At 44.8% G+C, this 14,180-nt stretch overlaps 1 long non-coding RNA gene across 1 annotated transcript; it reads left to right on the top strand.

The window, feature by feature from the left end:
• The first annotated feature begins 1,035 nt into the window (after positions 1-1,035).
• Positions 1,036-9,861, top strand: LOC146870981 (uncharacterized). The gene is made up of 3 exons (XR_014959487.1): positions 1,036-1,133; positions 2,349-2,416; positions 9,728-9,861. It is a non-coding gene; the product is annotated as an uncharacterized LOC146870981 (long non-coding RNA).
• Positions 9,862-14,180: the final 4,319 nt, after the last annotated feature.

Genomic DNA, 14,180 nt, shown 5'->3' with positions numbered 1-14,180 from the left:
CCTGTCATACAAGGGAAACACGCCCTTATGTAAACAGGAGAGCTGTTACATAACTCAAGGGAAACACGCCCTTATGTAAACAGGAGAGCTGTTACATAACTCAAGGGAAACACGCCCTTATGTAAACAGGAGAGCTGTTACATAACTCAAGGAAAACACGCCCTATAAAGGGAGGAACCGGGAGGTACAAGGCTGTCGGATATTGTGTTTACACCGACGTACCTGCTTCGTGAAGAGCAGTGTTCCGGAGTGGTGCTCCAGTAAGGCAAGAACGGAGGTAGGTCGAGTCGTTACTCCCTGGGCCGTGTCTTGCCCCATCGTCACCTGTGAAGGACCCGGAAGCTCTACCGGTCAACCATTGAGCTTCGCTTTTTGACTCGGCTGAGTCCAAGCGCAGTGGCGCTTTTGCTGGTTGGAGTCGTAACTCCCAGCCCGACCAGAGACACAGGGACTGCCAGCTGTAACGCACACCAGGAGGTGTTTGCCGCGTTACAGACTCGGAAGTCCACAGGATCGATCGAGCGGCTGCTCTCGGTTCAGTCTTCTTGCTTGTGATTGGGGTATCGGTGACGCATCACCAGGAGGTGACTCCGCGTCCCGGTGCAGTCTGAGGAAGAGGTTGAGCGGCTGCTCCCTTCAGGTAGAGACCCCGGCTGGGTGTTTCCCTGACTCCTCGATTCTCCCCAACACTCTTCGTGCCCCTCACAGCCTACCGATTGGCATTGTCGGCCATTTCATTTCTGCCCTCTGTTGGCATACGCCGGGATCGGCGTATATGCAGAGGACGGTTAGGACCATCCGTGCTGTGGGCTGGTAACGTACTTAGCCTGGAGGATTCCAGTGACTATAACTTTTGTTTGTTCTTTGTATTTTATTTGCCTTCATTAAAAGAACTAACCCTTCACAAGTGGTTGCGTCCTCATTGTCGTGTCTGTTAAACGATCCTGAGACGTTCAGGGCGTTACACATAGACAGTTTACTCTAAATTAATTAAGGAAAGTAAGAATTTCCAATATTTTCTTAGTTTGCAGATCACTACCTCAGTCATCAGTCGCTAACAGAAATTACCCAAAATCCTAAATGTATGGATGATTTAAGAATCAAGATTGCGCTTGATCTAATGGAGTCATCAGGTTAGAGTTTAAAAATTTATATGTCTCTTTTTTGGTTTATATGTAATCCCTTTGTGGCAACTGAATGTTTTGAATCCATTGCTAATTATTAATAAATATAAAAGTGTGTTATTATTTAAAATTAAATGTAAATGTTTGAGTATGTTAAAAAATGTCATTTGTCTTGCCATTAAGTTTTGAAAAATTATTACACCGTCAAAGAAGTATGTCAAGTTTAGAATATAAAATATATATTTTTTTGGTAATTATTGAATATTACCTATATGACCTGTACTTAGGGGCTGATTTAGATGGCAGTCGGACATAAGTCCGCCCACCATATTAATGGTGATGGGACCGGCAGCCAGATTTCCGGCAGTCCCAATAGCCCAATTCGGATGCACCCCCCATTAGGGCAGGTGCATACTGGCCATTTAACATTGCGAACGGTGCTGCAGGCAACAGCACATTCCGCAATGTTAAAAGGCTCTTATGTGCATTTTAAAAGTACAAAGTATCAGGCACAAGGTGGTGCATGCCACCTTGTTCATGTAAAATATTTGTGTGTACCCGTACACCCCAAAGGCACAGTGCGACCTCACATAGTGCTTAATAAACATGCACCAAAATAGACTATCAGTCTGTCTCTTTGGAGGCTGGATATCCGCCGCAAAAATACATATGGACGGGCTCATACTAATAACTAGGGCGGTGCGTGTAAAGCACCGTAGCAATGAAGACCTTTTTAAGGGTTACACAAGTCAGACATAAAATGACCGACTTGCAAGACACGCCGTGTAAACAATGTGATTTCCACCGCCATCCGAATTTTGGGGTGGTTGAATCACATTGTGATGGTGGGAGGATCAACATCACCGGCACGGGAGTGGTGATCCTGCTGCCATCATAAAGAACCACTTTTTTTAAAAATGGATGATTAGACTTGTAGCAATGAATCCGTTAATGTAACAACAGACATGCTTCTCTCTTTACATGTATTACTTGTTATGCATTTAAACATGCACATTATCTGCCATCATAGAATTCCTTAATATGTGGTTAAACATGCAATTTTTTCAAAATTGTAATATTCTTAATTTCCTTGATTGTAGACATATGCGAAAAAAATAGTAATTTTTATAAAGTTAGAAACATGTAATTGAAACATCAGATAAGTGTAATTTCTATTTTATTTTACTATTAAGATGTTCTAATTTAACTTAATATTACATCTAGATTCTGTTGACGAGTTCTGCGGGGTCTGCAACGAAAAGAAGTCACCTGAAGATGAACATCAATTTCTGGTAATTTTTTATTTTTTATAGCAATACTATTTGTAAATATGTGAATAAAAATAACTTGGAAAGCAGAATAAACTTATTTTTCAGGAATCATTTTATTAAATTTACATTTTACATAATGCACCTATAATTTTTTTAACAGATCTACAGTGTTCCTTCCCACAAATAGTTTTTGATAAATGTGGTAAATTGTTAATGCTCCTGGGAATTGGATGACCGGAACACTTGTGTCAGCTTGGGGGTGGCTCATCTACCCAATGCCTCTCAGGCAGTGCGATCGAGAAATTACAACTTTTTCACTGGAGCATCACTGTGACTGCCAGCTCTTCCACCACCATGAAAATTATGGTATAAAGGAAATGAATGAGGCATTGCAGAGGCCCCGTGCTTAAAATGCATGTGCATGTACACCGTGTGTGATTACTTTTGCCCACCTGTGCGCATGTTGATTGGTTCATGGACCACATGGTTTTAGAGTTAATGATGTGCATGAAACATGTAGTGCAGTTCTATTCCAAAGAGGCACCTCCGTGGGTACTCTCTGAAAATTTGGCAGGAATGGTTTTGCATAGATTTGAAGTGCAACGCGTCCCCTCAGTCCAATATTAGTCATTAGATAGCTCCAAAGCGGAGGTAGACTAGCGGTCCATGACTTAGATGTAAGTTATATGGCTTGCCACTTGTCCCGGCTGATGCAGTGTCTGTTGTTGGAAAAAAAATAAAAAAAGGTAACGTAACACGGATCCTCCAGATGACATAGCTCTATCAAAGATCCATTTACTGGTGCGGCAGAACATATTTGAAGACACAATGTAAACCATGTTGGGGGACAGCTTCTGAGCTATAAAGATGAGATTGGTCAAGACACCATACTCCATGGACCTACCTATCTCAATACTAAGTGGTCTTACACAGTGAGACTAGTGGTCGTTGTATGAGTTCTGGGTAGGGACGGGTCAGAATTTAAATAGGGGACTAATACCAATATTGTACACTGCTCACATTCAATGTAATAGAAGCAGAATAATAATTTCGGGAATGAAACTTCCTGACGCATGTGGGCCTTGCCAGAAGAATTAGAAAACAGTGGGGATTGAGAGGCATTGAGCCGCAAATCTCAGACGTATTTAGATATGTTGCTATATCTGCTTTGAGGATGAAGACTGTCTCCTAGTTCTCAAAAGCAATGAGGCAAGAAATGCAAAGTACGGGTTGGAAATTACAGTGAGAATAAGACATGTGGATGCAGATCCCAGATGTTGAGTCGGTGGAAGATTCATTAGCGTAACCTTAAAATTATCTAACAATACACAATTATAGAAAATCAAAATCTAAATACTGGATAGAGCATACCTCACCACGTCATGTAATATGAGGTATTTTGTGATGGAGGCAGCAGCATGCCAAAAATGGGGAGAGAGAGAGAGTGACATATAATTAGTTTATTTGTGAGCTGCAGTAAACAAAAGTCCTTTTGGGAGTACGTGTTTCAACAGAGTGTTTTCTCCACTATGGACGTATGATAGTGTCCACACATGTTTCTGGATAAACTTATGAAATTAAAAATGAAAGAAATATTACGTCATTTCTTATGGAGAAAATATGAAGAAAAAAATAGAAAAACCTTTATATTGTTAACAATAACGAAGCCAAAGGGTCTTTGTGGTAAGAAGGCGGATATTGCGCTGGGTCGTTTTATGGACTCCCGGGCTACGGGCAAGTCCTTAGGTCTCTCGTACCCACGGCAGCAAACTTCTGCCTTTCGCACCTTTTGTGGCCAAGGAAGGGGTGCCTCCTCACGTCCGCCGACCCACCGGCCAACAAAACAACCTGCATGAGGTCAGGGGCGTGGTTTTCCACAGAGCCGGTATGGGAGGACAATGTGCCGGTCATTCCACATCCACCCCGACACCATCCGACTCAAAGGGCTACAAGTCCGAGATTTCTGGACCATCCCACCACAGTGGGTGGCATGGTTTGCCCTCACCTGCTCCACTGGTGGTCCATTACTTAGGACAGGTGGGTGCTGCAAATAGTCCAAAGGGGCTACTCCCTCCCCTTCGAGACGAACCCTCCAGCCATGCCACCGCAATACCACCAAAAGTCGTAGGATCACTTGAATCTGCTGCGGGAGGATTTTACGGCCCTCTTGGCAAAAGAGGCCGTCGAGCGCGTTCCTGGGCCTGAAGTAGGTCGTGGTTGCTATTCCCACTACTTTCTGGTTCGAAAGAAGGGCAAAGGGGGCCTACGCACTATCTTGGACCTCATGAGCTTCAGCGCCTTGCTTATGAAGGAGCGGGTCAAGATGCTCACGCTAGCTCCGGTTCTGGCTGCCCTCAATCCTGTAGACTGGATGGTAGTGTTAGACTTGGAGGACACTTACTTTCACATCCCCGTCCTGCCGGCCCATCAGCGTTACCTGCGGTTCACTGTGGGTCAGGAGCACTTTCAGTTCACCGTGCTCCCCTTCGGCCTCACCAGTGCCACTCGGGTGTTCACACAAGTGATGGTGGTGCTTGCAGGTCATCTGCGCAGATGAGGGGTTACAGTCTTCACCTATCTCGACGACTGGTTGTTGAAGGCGGGCTCGCCCCAGCAAGTCTTCTCCCACCTCCAGACTACGTCCAACCTCCTGCATCCGCTGGTGTTCTCCATCAATGTGCCAAAGTCGCACCAGAGTCACTGCCAGAAGCTCCTTTTCATCGGAGCCTTTTTCGATTTGGCACATTTCCGGGTCTATCCACTGGAGCAGCGGGTCAGTGATATTCAAGCTCTGATTCCCATCTTTTCCGCCTCTATCCTTGCTTTCGGTCAGGTTGGTGCTGTGGATTCTGTGGCTGATGGCCTCCTGCATCCTGTTAGTGAATTACACCATGCGGCGCATGCGTGCTCTGCAATGGAAACATAAGTTTCAGTGGGCCCAGCATAGAGGCAACCTATCCGACCATGTCTTGATCTCGGTTGGCACTGCGAAACAATTGCATTGGTGGTTCACGGACAGCGATTGGGTGAAGGGCAGATGGCTCTCCCTAACCCCAACCGGAGCATGTAGTAGTGACGGATGACTCCCTCCTGTCTTGGGGGGGCCATATGGGAGAGGCGGAGATCAGTGACCTATGGTCTCCGGCTGAGTCTCGACTCCATATCAACATGCTTGGAGCTGAGAGCCATCCGACTAGCACTGAAAGCCTTCCTTCGCTCTTTCCGGGGAAGTGTCGTGCAGGTGTTCACGGACAACACCACCGCCATGTGGTATTGCAGCAAACATGGCGGGGTAGGGTCGTTGACGCTTTGTCAGGAGGCTCTGCGCCTCTGGACATGGCTGGAACACAAGGGCATCACCATGGTGGTTCAACATCTGGCGGGCTCTCTGAACACCAGAGCAGACTAACTCATCCGCCGGTGCATGATGGATCACAAATAACGTCTGAACTCGGACTTGGCGCAAGGTCTCTTTCTACAGTGGGAAGACCCTTATTTAGATCTATTCACCAACAAAGAGAACGCGCAATGTCAGCAGTTCTGTGTGTTTGAATTTGCAAAAAGGCACTCGCTCTGAGACGCTTTTCGTCGCGAGCGGAGTTGCGGTATGTTGTACACATTTACGCCTATACCACTTCTGCCCAGAGTGCTGAAGAAGATAAGGCACGCCCGGGCCCTAGTCAAATTAGTGGCTCAGGATTGGGCACGAAGGTACTGGTATCCAGAGCTACTCGGTATGTTAACCGATCCTCCGATACGTCTGCCTCTTCAGGAGGACCTTATGTCGCAGCAACAGGGGGCGTTCCTTCACCAGAACCTGTCCAGCCTCCACCTCCATGCGTGGAGTTTCAGCGGCGGCAGTTGATGCCATTTGACTTGCCTCCTGAAGTCTGGGATGTCATTCTGGCCGCAAGGCGTCCCTCAACAAAAACGGTATACGCCTACAGGTGGAACAAATTTGTGGAATGGTGCACAGCAAAGGCTGTGGATCTCCTTTACGCCCCTGTTTCTCAGGTTCTCCTCTTTCTTCATTCTTTTGGCCAGCAGCGCTCTGCTATGGGGACCTTTGAAGGTTATGTTTATGCAATCTCTAAAATATAGAGGCTTCCTGATCAGCCTTCTCTTTTCAAGTCCCCTGTAGTTTCACATTTTCATAAAAGCATTACCCACATGTTCCCTCCTGTCCCTTTCGTAATGCCTCAGTGGGATTTGAATCATGTCCTGACAATTCTGATGTGCGCTCCCTTTGAGCCTCTTCATAATTGTCCCCTTCGTCTTCTGACTCTTAAGACTGCTTTCCTGTTAGATGTCACCTGGGCTAGACGGGTGAGTGAGCTCCAGGCTCTATCATCTAAGCCTCCTTTTCTGTATGTTCATACGGACAAGGTTGTCCTCCGGACTCGTCATTCTTTTCTACGGAAAGTGGTGACACCCTTTCACATTGTGCAATCTGTCACCTTGCCCACCTTCTTTCCTGCTCTGCATCGTCCAAAAGAGGAAGAGAGGCTCCACCGTCTGGATCAAAAATGTGTGCTCTCCTTGTATTTGGACGTGATCAAACATTTCCGGGAGGAGGACTAAATTTTAGTTATATACGTAGGTGCTAATAAGGTGAAAGCTGTACACAAGAAGACCATGCCAAGGTGGGTCGTTTTATGTATAAAGATCAGGTAGTATTTGTCTAAAAAGGACCCTCCTGTTGGGCTGGGAGCCCATTCCACCCGGGCCACAGCGGATACAACTGCCCTGGGACGGGGAGTCCCTTTGCAGGACATCTGTCCGGCGGCGTCGTGGGCTTCACTGCACACGTTCGCCTGGCATTATTGCCTAGATAGCGAAGTAAGGAGTGATGGCTTCTTTGGCAGTTCTGTTCTCCAGGACTTTGTGTTGTGATCTTGGTTTGCAGACCCACCACCGGTGTTGGTATTGCTGTGGTATCTATTCTAAGGTGAGGAATATAAGTAACGTGCGTGTTTTTTTACAGGCAAGATCAAACTTATCCAGGACTCCTTTCTATCGAGTGAACTGGTTATATTGCCGCTGCCCGAGGCGGGCTCGCCTCCTTCAGTTGGGCAGGGTGCCTTATTGGCTGAGTTTCCGTCTCTGCCAGCCTCAGCTTCTTTAGCGCTTATGGGCAACTTAAAATCTGGGTCTCCGCTTGACCCCTGCCCTGCTAAGCTCCTGGGTAAACTGGCGGAGGTGGTTAATCCGTTGGCGCACCCTCTTCTCAACCTCTCGTTGAGTGTGGGAGAGGTGCCGCCAGTATGGAAGCAGGCAATGGTCATCCCGTTGCTTAAAAAGCCGGGACTTGACCCGAAAGCCCCAGCCAATTATAGGCCTATTTCGTTGCTGCCGGCCCTTGTAAAAATTTTGGAGAAGCACGTTCAGTCGGTGCTCTCCAATTTTCTGGAGTCTCATGAGATTTTACATGACTCCCAGTCGGGCTTCCGTTCACATCGCAGCACCGAGACCGCGCTCCTTGAGGTTTCTGAAACCATTAAAGGGGTGTTGGATACCGGGGGCAAAGTCATGCTGGTGTTGTTGGACTTGTCGGCGGCTTTCGACACCGTCCCTCACGAGGGCCTGCTCGCAAGACTCTTTGAGATTGGTCTGCGGGGGACGGTGCTCAAATGGTTTTCTTCCTTTTTGGCCGGCCGCCGGCAAACGATCTGGACACCATCTGGCACCGCCGTTATGCCGCCTCTGGGAGTCGGGGTCCCTCAGGGCTCTATATTGAGCCCGACCCTTTTTAACATCTTTATGACCCCTTTGGCGGCGGTGGCGGAGTCATTTGGTGCCCGGATCGTGTCGTATGCCGACGACACCCAGCTCCTCTTCTCTTGCGAGAGAGGGGCTGACTTTGACGGGGAGAGTATCCGGAATTGCCTTGGGGCGGTGTTCGCATGGTTCCAACGGAACAGCCTCAAGTGCAATTCCGACAAATCGGAGGTACTCTTCTTTGGGTGCGAGACGGAGCCTAGCTGGCAGGCCTGGTGGCCCATCGACATGTTCCCTCCGTCCGGTTCTTCTCCCATGGCTAAAAACTTGGGGGTTAAGATGGACAAGGGGCTGACGATGAAAGCCCAGATCATGGGAGTAACCGGCACTTGCTTCGGCCTTTTAAAGATGCTGCGGAGGTTCTTGCCTCTCTTATCAGAGGAGCACAGGAGGCTGACGGTGCAGGCTCTGATAGGCTCCAGGTTGGATTACGCCAACATTCTTTACCTGGGCCTGCCAGAGTACCTGCTACAAAGGCTTCAAGTTGTACAGAACGCGGCGGCCAGGGCCATCTTTGGCCTAAGTAGACGGGCCAGCGCCTCTGGGTTGTTGGTGGCGTTACACTGGCTACCCATCCGCAAACGGATTGCCTTTAAGGCTTTGACCCTGGCCTACAAGGCGCTCCATGCGGTGGGAGCTAAACATCTTCAAAAGAGACTGACCTTTTACCATCCGACTCGCGCGTTGAGGTCAGAATCTCTACTCTTGGCGGCTGTCCCGCGTGTGAAGAGGGCTCGCCTGGGGGGCCGCTCTTTCAGTCTGTTGGCTCCACAGATGTGGAACGCACTACCGCTCCCTTTGAGGGGGGCGTGCACTCTCACGGATTTCAGAAGAGGTCTTAAAACCTGGCTGTTTACTCAATAGGTCTTTCAGTTGCTTGTTTTTGTTTGTTTTTTGTTTATCTTTTATCGTGTTTTTAGTCGTGTTGTGTTATTTTGAAATCTGTTTCCCTTGCCTAAAAGCGCCGGGATACTCTTTTTGAGTAACCGTTGCGCTATATAAAAAAAATAAATAACATAACATAACATAACGTGTTTCTTTCAGATAAAAAAGTTAATTACCTTTGCTAACGATGTATCTGTAAGGTATTTTTCCTGATGCTTTTAAAATCTTTAATTTTGTTTGCAGTATTTAATGCCTCCTCTATTGGAAGTTTGTGTGAGTTGATTCCAAACTACCATTATGGTGGCACAATGCAAGGTGTTGTTTAAAGGGACCCTTCTTAATACTAATGCTCTAACAACCAGGTTTTATAATTAATGAAAACTTTGAGAGGTGAAGCGCCAATGTGATAATAAGCATGCATTGACCATGTTTTGTGAAAACCAGAATAGCACTAAGGTACTAGTTTTGATGAACCTAGTGATTATCAGGAAAACTTGCATCACGTATCGTTTTTAAATAATAGTTTTCCTTTTTAAATTGGGCCCGGTTACTATGCAAATTGTTTACAAATGTCAAAAATTTTAAAAAATGTTAGCTAAGCTATAACATATTTACCAGCATACAATTTAAAGGGATTAACAGTGATTTATTCATTTCCTTTTCCAACAGCCGTTTTGTGATGAATGCGGTCGTTGGATTCATCTTGAATGCATTGAAACAGATGCATCATCCTTATTGGCGATTGATGGTTTTAGATGCCGAAAATGCTTATAATGCTATTTATTTGTGCAGTGCTGTAAGAGTATTAGAAACCCTACCTCTGTGATGTGAAGTGAGATTTTTAGATGCATATAATCTATTTTACATTTATTTTTAAGAGTAATATAGGCGTTTAATTTGTTCACATATCATATGTATTATGTAAAATTATATGTAATATTTATTTTTCGTAAGCAGAACAGTGTTTTGTACTTGAGTGTAAATATATTTGACAACATTTGAAAAATAAAAATTTAATGGTTTGACTCTTTGTAGTCTTTGAAGCATTATTCCAAGCAAGCATGGACTAAGTCTCTTTCCTTGTCATAACATGACAATTATCTTTTTTGAGAACATGTATCAATGGGATATGCAATCCAAAATATTTCCCCCAAAAAAATAAAAAAGGAATTATTGTTTTTTGGGACAATTCCTTAAGAGTTACAAAAGATCAATGTTAAATAACACATGTTGCAACTTTCTTTGTTAACTAGATTCCCAGTGTAGTTTCAATATGTAATCCATGACCTGAATCTACTTTGTGTGTGAGAGATACAATAGCTATGTACAAATGCTAAGAAGGTTGGGCGACTTAGTGTTCTAAACATACTTGTCATAATGCATCCTAAGCAATAAAGACACAGTTCTTGTTTTAATTTGTTTTGGGGACAAAGACTTTAAGAGTTATGTGTGAACTTTCTTCTTTTGTTACATTTTTGTTAGTGTGGTCTGGAAATAACATACATGATTTAAATCTAAAATTTTGTCTTACGTAATACAGTATATGTGTTCATAAACTAAGATTCTTAATGCAGTTACAGCTGTAACTGCATAGAGTTCCAATGCATGATAATTAATGAAGATATATTAAAGTCCAAATGTAAACCATTAAGAAATATGAAATTGTAAAATTTTAAAACAACCGACATAAAGGTTAAGTTACCTACCTTATGTAAGGCATATTGTGATAGAGACATGACCTATCCAAATATTCATTAATTTTCATTTTCCAAACGTCATGATAGATATTTAAGATGATTGTTAATGGAACCCCTGTGTGACGTAACGGGTTGCCAGTCTACTACGCGTGTCATCTTAGGATTTTTGTCCTGCATCATTGTGATATTTGCATTGTGTATGTCGCCAACTCTAATTTGCGCTTTTCTCATGACTTTTCACTTCTTTCCATGCTTTAAGCGCCGAGTAATGAAGTGAATGGCCGTGGAGTGTTATTAATTACAACTATTGCCCTGAAGGGTCTTGCCTTTGAACCCTAAATAAATCAACAGTGTTTTGAGTGAAAAGTAGGTCTGTAAGGAATCTGCTGCAACATAAGGTCTGACAGTTGATGCATTACCAAAGTGAGGGTGACTTCTCTTACATGATTGAGACCGATACCTCAGAAATTACTTAATTTTTGAACAGATACACAAGCAATACCTTCCACTTTGGTGGTACCAAGGAAAATTAAAAACAATAAATCGTGCCAAACTGACCTATCAAAATGGCCATCCATGCAAACATGAAATATAAAGAATGAAATGTCCAAAGGACGTGTACTAGGATGTAGAAGTGGCAACTTAGTAGTGTTCTTTAATGAGAATATAATGCATGATACTTGTGTTGGCTGACTTTGCCCTGTCATAATTGTCTGAAAGACCGTAAAAAGGTTTTATCTTTGCTAAATTGTTAAGGATATTGATACGGAGGATGAGCATGCAGGATTAGGTCATCTTTTAGAAAATCTAGCCCCTTATTTGCTACAGGCTACACTATATAGAATTTAAAGATTATCCATGAACAATGTATTTAAATTGAGACAGACAACGCAAGTTTAGGTTACAAACAGTGGTGACGTTACAATAATATGGAAGGTCATCATTTGGCCTCGGTCTCTCTTCTCAACACTCGCTCTGCTGTTAAACACCAATTGGAGCTCTTTGACTTTATCAAAACTTACAGTCCTGAGATTTTGTATTTAATGTAAACCTGGTACACTGCCAATTCCATACCTGATGTTCTCACTTCTCCCCCATACTCCTATTATATCCTCCGCGCTGACCGCCCTGAGGGTAAGATGGGGGGCGTAGTGGCTATGATTGTTTGTTCTAACCTCCTATTTCAACCTCTTCCTCAATTATCTATTCCATCAGTCGACCTCTTGGTGGTACGTTCTACCAATCTCGAGTCCCCTCTCACTGTTGTACTGCTTTATCGTCCCCCTCAATCCATGTCCCACTTTATCCCAGCCTTACAGGATCTTGTAGCCACCCTGGTCGTTAACAACTCCTCTATTTTGTTATTAGGTGATTGTAATTTTTGGCCAGGGGACTCACGGAAGACTCTATGTCTAAAGTTTTTTCTGACACACTACATAGCATTAACTTCATTCCTCATATTTTTGTTCCCACAAACATTCACAATGACATTCTTGACCAAATCTGGAACATCAATCTTCCCATTTCCATACCTAATATATCCCCTTGGGTTTGGTCTGATCACTTTTTGATCATTTTCTCTGCCCCTTTGCCAAATGAAAAACCTTCAACCTTGTACAAAAACACTTATGCTCTAAATTGGAATACAGTAGATACCGTCACTCTAGGTCTTTAATTAGCCCCTTTCGCTCCTACTCTGAGTGACTACCGATTAAATAAGCAGGTAACCCTTATCAATACCTGGCTCTCTGAAGCATGGAATCAGATTGCTCCTCTGAGATGTGTCAGAATCCGTCGCCCGCACGATCCCAACACATGGTTTTCCAATAACCTAAAATCTCAAAAACTAGCACTTCGCCAGGCGGAGCGCCTCTGGCGCCGTAAATACTGTCCCGATTCAAAGCCTCACTATTTGGCCCTGTTGCAGGTGTACAAAAAGTGAATTATCTCCGCATAGCAGGAATATTTCAATCCCAAAATTCATCTGGCAACTAATAAACAAAAAGAGATCTTTAGAATTGTGCACGAACTCTCTGGCTCTAATAGTGCTGACTCTAGGCCCATCCCTTGTCAAACCCTGTGTAATGCTCTCAACAATTTCTTCATTGAGAAGATTGCCATCATAAAACAGAATATCCCTTTGGCACCTGCCTCCTTTACCTGTCCCCCACGACCCCAGCCATCCTCCTCCATTGATCAATTCCATTTGAGGTCTTCCACTATATCCTGGGAAAAGTTACTTAGGGTTACCCTGCTGATCTTTGCCCAGCACACATCTTAAGAGCGATTTTCTCCCGTTGTCCGGCACCTCCTATTACTCTTCTTAATACCTCCATCACCCTCGGTTCTGTACATGACTCTTTCAAATCTGCCACCATCATACCCATCCTCAAAAATCCCGGTGCCGGTACAGCGGTCCCTTCAAATTTCAGACCCATCTCATTGTTGCCACTCTAAAGCCAAATTTTGGATTGTCACATTACGACTTCACTCTCCAACAACATCGAAGCCCATCACCTCCTAGCAACCAATCAGCTCGGTTTTCTGCCAGCTGACTCTACGGAATCTGTTGTCCTCTTGGAAGTAGATGAGCTCAGGCGCAGCGCCGATACCAACTCCCCCCAGGCCCTAGTCAACCTCGATCTCTCTGCCGCCTTCAAAACGGTCGATCATTCCATCCTTCTCGACCGTGTCGGAGGCGCCGGCCTGTGGGGTTCGGCCCTGGCCTGGCTCACCTCCTTTCTAACCTGCCGCACTCAGGCTGTTAGCCTGGAGGGCTTCCTTGCTACCATCAACTCCGTTACCTGCGGAGTTCCCCAGGGGTCGTCACTATCTACCCTCTTGTTTAATCTCTAAATTTAACCCATTATTGTTGCTTTACAGGATATGGAGGTCACGGCGTTTAATTACGCCGATTACCTCAAGCTCATCTTCAATCTCTCTGCCTCACCTGATGGTATTCTCAAGGTGCACTCCACGCTTACGTTCATATTCAACTGGATGAACTCCAACCAATTGAAATTGAACCCCGATAAGACCGAGCTGGTTCTTTTTGGTGGCCCATCCAACCCCTGGTCTTCTGCTTTCTGGCCCCCTAACCTTGGTTCCCCTCCCTCACCTTCTGCATCTGTGCAAACCCTGTGCATTAAATTTAGTCAAGACCTCTCCATGCGCCCTCAGATTAGTTCCGTAGTGTCTTCATGTTTTTTGGCCCTAAGAACCATTAGCAAAAATTCACGATACTTTTGAGTTGCAGCTCTTAAACTCATCATTTTAGCACTTATCTTGTCCCGCCTGGATTACAGCAATGCCCTTTTCGTAGGCATTCCTGCCTATGAATGTCGCCGCTTACAACTCATCCAGAACCAAGCGGACCGCCTCATCTATAGGCTTCCTAAATCTAGTCACATTACGCCTGTATTAAG

Source organism: Triturus cristatus, chromosome 1_1 (assembly GCF_964204655.1).
Source record: "Triturus cristatus chromosome 1_1, aTriCri1.1, whole genome shotgun sequence".
NCBI lineage: Eukaryota > Metazoa > Chordata > Amphibia > Caudata > Salamandridae > Triturus > Triturus cristatus.
Note: the sequence above shows the minus strand (reverse complement) of the source record. Positions and strands in the feature narration are given on the sequence as shown.